Raw genomic sequence first — 10,000 nt, forward strand, 5'->3', positions numbered from 1 at the left:
AAGTAATATCATGTATTTGAGGACTCATCACTTTTTATTTTCGAACTTCCCTATAGAGAAGACCGGAGTAAGGCTCTCGGGTATAGGAAATAATGAATTAAATGTAATAAGCATAACTCATGTTCAGTACAAGGTCGGTAAGCGCACGTTTGACGATACCTTTGCTGTTGTACAAAACATTGATATGTATCCAGCTGTAATTATAGGATACCCGTCTATGGGCAATCAAAACATAATCGTAGCCCCTGCCAAATACGGCGTGTATATCAAAGAAAAATTCTATAAGTCTTCTAATAGCTTAAAATGAATTTTGGATAAAAAAGGAGACGACAAATAAAACCGTAAAGTACGTTGAAGAACCAATCACTTGTATCATTAATAAAGAAATAATATACGCGACCCAACAGAATTCTCGTTCACCCGTAATATCATCTTGCACGCAATTTATCGAGCCGAACGTAACTTGGAATATAATAGTGCGAGTAAAGAAAACGTTGCTAAGATCTGAAATATTAATCCTTTCTGACACTTTGAAAACTAACAGATTCTCCGTCACACAAGCTATTTATACAGTCGGCTAACAACAACAATGTAATGTTGAAGTCTGTAATCATTTAGATACCACTTTAGTAATTCACAAAAATCAACATATCTTGAATGTAGAAGTTTATAAACATTGTATTCTTACCGTCGCTGATATCAATCTTGCTCAATCAGTTGCGGATGAATCCCTTTTGCTATTTATTAAAAATAAAATCAATAAAGACATTCAAGAAGAAGAAATTCAGCAGATTATTTTTTGGACTTGTAACTGAATATCATGATGTCTTTTCCACTACGGATGGATCCTTAGGAAAACAAATGTTAAAGAACATCAAATAAGGTTAAAAGACAACACGAAAATTATCTATGTACCCTCGTAAAGACTCCCTATGAAATTCCAGAATGAGATAAATGATGAAGTATGTAAAATGCTAGAAGGAGTCATTAGGAAATCGAACAGCCCTTATAATTTTCCATTAATAGTTGTACCGAAAAAAGATCGAACATGGCGTATCTGCGTAGATTTCCGTCGCCTAAATTAGGAAACGATCCCTGATCGATTCCCAGTGCCATGTACTGACGATATTTTATCTTTGTTAGGTCAGAATAAATATTTTACCCGTTTGAACTTAAAGGCTTTCACCAGATATTATTAGAAGAAGATAGTATCCCATATACTGCCTTCAGCACAGCCAGGGGACATTATGAATTTTTGCGTATGCCTCTTGGTTTACGTTGTGCTCCCATAACATTTACAAGAATGATTAACATAGTGTTTGGAGACTTACTAGAGGATATATTGCATGCCTATATGGACGACCTTGTAATCTTTTCTAATACATTAGAAGAACATTTGCGTAAACTGGAACTAGTATTACAGAGGCTAAGACAGCATAACTTAAGGGTAACGTGTAGTAAGTGTGAATTTTTCAAGACAGAATTAGTCTATTTAGGTTTTATGGTGTCTAGCCAAGGTCTTAAAGTAGTCCACGATAAGGTGTCGGCTATCCGTAACTTTCGGATACCTACTAATGTTAAGGGAATACAGTAATTTCTGGGGTGTAGTGGATATTACAGGTGTTTTATAAGCAATTATTAAATAATAGCCGCTCCAATAACTGATCTTACGAAAAAAGGGTAGATTTCATAAGGTCTGAGCAGCATCAACAGGCGTTTAATACCTTGAAAGATGAACTGTGTAGTTCTCCTATCTTAAAATTTCCTGACTTCGGTAAGGAATTCTTCATTGCAACAGATGCCTCAGACCAAGGAGTAGGTGGGGTATTGCTTCTGCAATATGACAAACAGTTTTTCCCGATAGCTTTTTATTCACGGAAACTGAGAACTTCCGAAAGTAAGTATGCAGTAATAAAGAAGGAAGGGTTAGCTATTCTTAATTCACTAGTATATTTTAAGTTCATAATATACGGTTGTCCCGTCAAGGTTTTTACTGATCATAAACCCCTAACCGACTTCTTTAAAGGCTTTAGTCACAGCCTCAAACGAACTCGGTGGCATTTGATCATCCAGGACTTTGATGCGAGAATCGAGTATTTACCAGGGAAAGCAAATATCATTGCTGATGCATTATCACGCAACCCCGTGTCATCTTGTACGGAGCCATTAGCTGAATTAATAGATATATCAACATCCATGCCTATTGTTAAAACTCTATCTGAATAGGAAGATCTGGGCTGGAGCGCTGATTTATTACAGACTGAGCAAAGAAAAGGTCAGAAATTAGAAAAAAAAATCATAAATGTTTTGGAAGGAAATCCTAATGAAAAGGAATATATAAAGTATACGCAGCAGAATTATATAATCAAGGATAATATTCTGTGTAGATCCGTGACAAGGAAAACCCGCAATACACCACATGTGACTAACGACCAGGTAGTAGTACCAATCTCACTTATATCCACTGTCCTAAATTGGTTGCATGTAAATCCATTGCATGGACACCATGGGTTCTCCATAATGTCACAGAAAGCCAAATCATTGTTTTATTGGCATACGATGCTTACAGATATAAAAAAAAAAAAACATATAGCTTATTGTCGCACTTACCAGGAAAACATAGGGCACACGAAAACACCTGTCAGCCTAGGGGCTTATCCCGTTCCCAATCAACCCTTTGAAAGAATACATTTAGGTTTATTAACAGGATTTTACTAGTCAGACAGAGGAAATAAGCACCTCTTAGTAATTATAGATGCTTTGACTCGATATACAGAACTGATAGCGCTTAAAACTAAAACTGCGATTGAATGCGCTAGGAAGTTTAACGAGTGTTACATTTGTAAACATAGAATTCCACACATGATAATCTCAGACTCGGGTGGAGAATTTGATAATCATTTCCTTAACTCATTGTGTGAATTCCTTAGCATAAGGAAAATCAGTACCATGATCTATCACCCAGAGTCGAATGGGCTAGTAGAAAGAGCAAATAGGAAGGTTTTAATCAAATTAAGATTAACACTAGTGGGATCAGATCCCAACTGGGATCTTGCAATACCTGCGGTACTAAGTACTCTTCATCACTCATATCATTTATCAATTAAAATGTCGCCGCACGAGGCATTGTATGGTACCCCAGTTACAAAGCCTTTCCATGAATTAACGCCTACAACTAATTTATCAAATCCTTTAAAGGAATGTATGGATGCAAGCAAAAGTCGTTTTATATCCTTCGAAAGAATTTAGAAGAATCACAAATCATAATGAAAAGGAATCATGATAAGATAGCTAAGCCAACTAAAACATATACCGTGTGTGATAATGTATACATACAGGTAAATGTACGTAAAGGACTCAATTATATACTAACACCTAAGTTTGAAGGCCCATTTAACATTTTGGAAACATTAACGGACAATAGATTTAGAGTTCAAACGTATCCCAACCCACTGATGAGAGAATTGTACCCTTGGCTCACATAAGAAATTAAAATAAGAGAGAAGGAAGTGAGGGAATTTTTTTTATCTATGAAACTTGTATGATATTTGTATGTTAAATTTTTTTTCTTCTTAATACAGGAGTAATTACATATATTTTTCTCATTGCTGGTTTCCAAGATGAAGTTTTTATTGTTAGGAGCGATATTGTTCGCTCAGACTTTTTTCTAGTGTGGGAAGAGCCCTAAAACTAAAAGTATAGATTTTCAATATGGCACTATAGTAGAGAGAACAGAAGTCGTTTTTATTACTGTAAAAAATATTAGGATAGAAGTACACCTACAAGCTATTTTTCTCCCAGAGCATTACGTCACTAGCTTAAAGAGTGACATTTCAAGGTTTGCCGCTTCTTTAAATGAGATGCATAAAAGACATTTTCCTTTTAATAAAGAGTTCGATTGCACCGACACTAAGAGTGGCAGAAATGCTATCGCAAGACTTTCAAAATAAGACTTACGAGGCAGAATCTTTGGCTCATGACCTTCTGAAGTGGACAGTAAGACACACACACCTTGAGAGACATAACCCGTTTATTTTTGCTGCACTAAACATCTTTAGATCTGTTGTAAGTTTAGGCTTAGAGATTTCAAATTGTATTAAAATTAGTAATCAAAATAAGAAAATTGAGTTTTTAGAACATGAAAACAAATTAGTTTCAGCAGAACTAAGGAATCAGTTAACATCAAATAATCAAATTATGAGTTTGGTGAACGAACATCCTAGTAAATATCAGTCAGTTTATGGAAGTATAAGACTTGCTAGCAACGTTAACGTGTTATAATTCAGAAATAGATCATATCCATACTAAAATTGCACATTTCAGTGAGAAATTCAAAGACTATGTGGAAGCTATTACGTTAGCAACTAAAGGTGTTCTATCACCACATTTTTTGCCAATAAAAGACAACGTAAATTTTGGAGAATGGACGGGAGAAAATATGGTACATTCCTTTGTTAGACGCCCATAGGTTAGAATTTTATTATAGCCTAATTACAGTAAGCGTTGAAAATTACAGGATTATGATTACAGTTCCCTTTGATTCTTCCGATGCCTGGCAATCATACAAGATATCACCATTCCCGACTTTCATGACAAATAACTCAAGTCCAGTAATATGCAGTTTGACAGGACATGTATTGATTACCCCTGACATGGAAACATATACGGTCATTAAAGGCTTAGATAAATTAACTCACTGTTCAGATCCAATGAATAAAAAAGTATATACAGCTGACTCCTTTGAATTCCAGAAAAAAAATCAATGGATTTATGTGAGTTAAATATTTTGCTAAACGGTGCTCTCTCCCATACATATGAAAATCATCTGAAAAAACTTTATCCTTTTAACGACAATAAGTTCAATTACATATTGAACAATGGCTCGTGGATACGATACAACAAGGCCGGCTTCAATGTATCATGCCCGGATGGATCCACGTCCTATTCCCAAATATTCGTCGCAGCAGATGGTTGCATCGGTAAGTCCACAAATTACACAGTCCAAGGAATTAACACTATCATCAGGGAACGGGCCTACTTTATGAATTCCACGTGGACCACTACAATCCCATCTTTACCTCTCCCATACAATGCAAGAGTGGCTAATCGGTTGATGAAATTAACCGAGATGGACCACCCGTCACCGACTTATGCAGATCTACGTTTCTACGAGGTTTAAATAAAAGTATCTTTTGGGCATCTAATAAAATATATAGGCCCTATATATATATATATATATATATATATATATATATATATATATATATATATATATATATATATATATATATATATATATATATATATATATATATATATATATATATATATATATATATATATATATATGTATATATATATATATATATATGAAACCTTGGTGTGTGTACATACCAGGATTTTTTTTTATGCACTGTAATTATACCTTCCCCAAGGTAGAAGCTATTCTTTAAAAAGTTACCGAATCTTATGTACATCAGTTTATTTGCTAGCAATATACCATATATAGATCTGTATTTTCCATGCATTTTTCTTTATCTTTTACAATATCCGATATGTATGTATTTTCAAAATTTACCTGTCTGAACATTCGTCCTTAATGACTTGCTTATGGCTAATATATATATATATATATATATATATATATATATATATATATATATATATATATATATATATATATATATATATATATATATATATATATATATATATATATATATATAATATATATATATATATATATATATATATATATATATATATATATATATATATATATATATATATATATATATATATATATATATATATATATATATATATATATATCCAGTCACACTCCTAGAATACATATTTTTAACGTAATTTTAGTTATTAAAAAATTTCAAGGCAGCTGTCTGAGCTGATGTAAGTTATACTTAATAAAACCATGACCCAAGGGATCATTGGAGAAGTATGGAGTGTGTGAATGTTAAGTCAACAGGAGGCGAAAGTCAAGACCAAGCTAAATCATTGCAATGTAACATTTGGTACGAAGAGTAAACACATCACAAGCATCCCGTGAGAACCAGTTGTCTTAATTGATCTTTGCACGGAAACAGGTGGGTTCCGGTAGTAATCTCTTGTAATCATATTTGTAAAAAATGCTGAGATAACTCATACGATATTATCACCTAAACTTATACTTTTGGCAGTTATATCTTCAATTGTCATACGGAATGGTCATCCGGCCAAACCATCCATACTCCTGTGATGGAGCTACTAAAAAACTGTTTAAAAGTTAACTTACGTAGACTTATTCAGAAGAAATAACCTACTAGTCTAACAAATATATATGACATGATATATATGTATATATATATATATATATATATATATATATATATATATATATATATATATATATATATATATATATATATATATATATATATATATATATATATATATATATATATATATATATATATATATATATATATATATACGCACACACACACACACACACACACACACATATATATATATATATATATATATATATATATATATATATATATATATATATATATATATATATATATATATAGGTACACCGACAATTCCGCACTGGATAATTCAGCGCAGACAATTCAGCGTCGCCAATTCAGCGAATGACAATTCAGCTTGGAATCAATTTAGCGCATGACAATTCGGCGCCAAAAGGCACACACTGTTCAGTGAATGACAATTCAGCATAAGAATAATTCAGCACAGTAACAAGTCAGCATGAGGAAGCAACTACAAGGAAATTCAGCAAAAAGTTTTAACACTTTATTGATAATATATAAAAAGGGATACAAAAGATTTATCAAATTTACATATTAAAAATAATACATACAGTATATGTAAAAATAAATGAATTATTTTATTTTTACAATTCAATGAGGTAGCTTATATTTTGTAAGTATTCCAACTTATCAAATCGACTTCCATACTCATTAACAAGCGTCTTTATTGCCTTAGCTGTCCTTTGGTATTTTGGGTTTTTTCTACCATCATCGTGTCCAGCTCTTATTCTCAGTATCCTTTTCTCTATGCTATCTTGCTCTAGTTCAAGAAACTCGACAAACTTATAAAAGGTTGGATGGTTATGACCCAATGTTAACTGGAGACTTCGGTGCCACCCTTCTAATGAATTATTGGTCTTAGGTAGGTCGCCCTGCACTCGATCAAAAACAGTCCATAACTCGGGTTTAAAAACCGCATCTCTTCTACGACGACGGAATGGACGACCAATCGATGTGTCCTCGAAATAATTTGTTAACTCTTCCAATTCCGGAGGCATAACATCTTGCAATGATTCAAACACATTACAAACATCGTCAGCAGGCACAAAAGCTATGGCCATCAACATCTTACAGTGTCGACGAGTATGTTCGTCACTTACATAAATCTGGGTAAGATTCAATGCCTGTATTTTTCTCCATATACACTGAGCAAGGTGGAAAAAACAACCGCTTATTTGCGTTCCTACAAAAACTCTTGAAAATGCATTTTGGAAAGCCTTTTCAAAATCACATAGCATAGTGGCTGGCATCAGATCCGGATATAGATTCAAAATAGTTCTTAATACCTTTTCATATGAATCCTCTGTCTTATTTTGCAATAGTATATATATCACTGGAAAAACACATCCTTCACAAAGCATATGAATGACATAAAGTTGGTGGAAAAGTCGCGGAGCTACCTTAAATGTACCATCTGCAAGCCAGTTTTTGTATTCTTTGAGGAGTTCAACATTTTTTCTAGTCGAAAAGATAAACATTCTATTGGTATCTTCAACCCCAGAATCGTACAATAAAAAAGGTTCTCCACTGTGTGTTACACGCAAATGTTCAGGTAATACAATATCACTGACATCATTAGGTGCTGGAATTGGCTCGCCATCTCTTTTTCGTCGGCGCTGAACAGTCCGTTGTAATGAAGTATACTTAGGGAGTAAAACCGTAGCTTCATCTGGCAAAGAGACTTGAGTTTCTTGAATTATTCTTCTTGGGACATCATTAGATGCACTGGCTCGTTCACGTAGGTCAGAAACCATCTTCTTCATTGCTGATACTGCTGGCTGAGGTACATGGGTATGGGCCTTTACATCTTCCCACAAGTTTCCGTTGACATGGATTCGACCTTTGCATCTGTCTTGTGTACAATGCCAAGACTCTTTTCCATTCCCAAGTTTTCTATCCAAACAATAGCAAAATCCATTTAATAAAATATGCTCGCGTCCTTTCTCCAGTAAAATCCGCTCCATAAGGCTGGCTTTTCAGTTTTAACTTAGCAAATGTTTATAAACAACTGTATTCCAGAAAAGGGAATATATACCGTCCTAAGCTTGTACTATAACTGTCTTTATTTATTTTAACTAAGCAAATGTTTATAAACAACTGCATTCCAGAAAAGGGAATACGTACCGTCCTAAGCATGTACTATAACTGACTTTATTTATTCAGTGGTTGTTATTGTTAACATCCATGAATTACAACAGTAATAATAATAATAATAATAATAATAATAATAATAATAATAATAATAATAATAATAATAATTATAATAATAAGAAAAATATTCTTTATATGCTTATAATAAGATACTGGTGAATGTGTGTGCATTTTTGCACTGAATTGTCCTAGTGCTGATTTATCGTTGTGCTAAATTGTCATGCGCTGAATTGATTCTAAGCTGAATTGTCATTCGTTGAATTGGCAGCGCTGAACTGTCGGCGCTGAACTGTCCTGCGCGGAATCGTTGGCACACGATATATATACACACATATATATATATATATATATATATATATATATATATATATATATATATATATATATATATATATATATATATATATATATATATATATATATATATATATATATATATATATATATATATATATATACACACACACACACATATATATATATATATATATATATATATATATATATATATATATATATATATATATATATATATATATATATGTGTGTGTGTGTGTGTGGGTGTGTGTGTGTGTGTGCGGGCATTTGTGTGTGCGTGTGTATGTGTGTGAGGGTATGTGCGCATGCCCCCCTGTGACTTTTGAGGTAGCATATACTGCAAATGTAGCAGTCTTATAATGTATCATTGTATTGTGGTATATGTGTTTTGTTTATGGATTTATATATAAAAAAGGACTTTCAAATACATTATTCTAACAAATAATACCCCTTGTTGTGGTACAAGAAAGGTCTCAAAATCAAGACCATCGACTTCTTTTCTTTCTTCTTTATACGTGAGGACGATAAGAGTGGACTCTCCTCCAACTACAAGTGTCCTTGAGAGGGTCTAAGACATCCTCTATTTAGAATTATAGCATCTGAAGAGGAAGGATTCACCTTTCAAGGAAGGCTCTTGGGGAAACGGGGCGTATTATTTCATTTGTGTTTTCTCAAAGTTAATGTAGAGAGAAGACTTGAGCATTTCAGGTTTCAGAAACAGTTCCAAGGGCCTAATATGATGATGGGATTGTGTAGTGTAAAAAGGATCGCTATGAAAACTACAAAATCCATTCACTAAAACAAGGATTGCTTCACCTGGAAGTTATTAAAGAACTGAGACTTTTTTTCCTGTATTTCACTTCCTTTTCTCTATATATGTTTCTTTCTGAACATGCTAAAAAATCGAATCTGAAATGTAACTAAATTGTTATTTATGAGGATATTTATGAATATTTAGCAATGAATTTTTGTAGTATGTATAGAACATTCAGTGTGCATTATTATTATTATTATTATTATTATTATTATTATTATTATTATTATTATTATTATTATTATTATTATTATTATTATTATTATTATTATTAGCTTAGCTACAACCCTTGGTGGATAGCAAGATGCTATAAGCCCAAGGGCTCTAACAGGAGAAAAATAGCCCACTGAAGAAAGGAAATAAGGAAATAGATAAACGATTTGAG

The sequence above is a fragment of the Palaemon carinicauda genome, chromosome 4 (assembly GCF_036898095.1).
Source record: "Palaemon carinicauda isolate YSFRI2023 chromosome 4, ASM3689809v2, whole genome shotgun sequence".
NCBI lineage: Eukaryota > Metazoa > Arthropoda > Malacostraca > Decapoda > Palaemonidae > Palaemon > Palaemon carinicauda.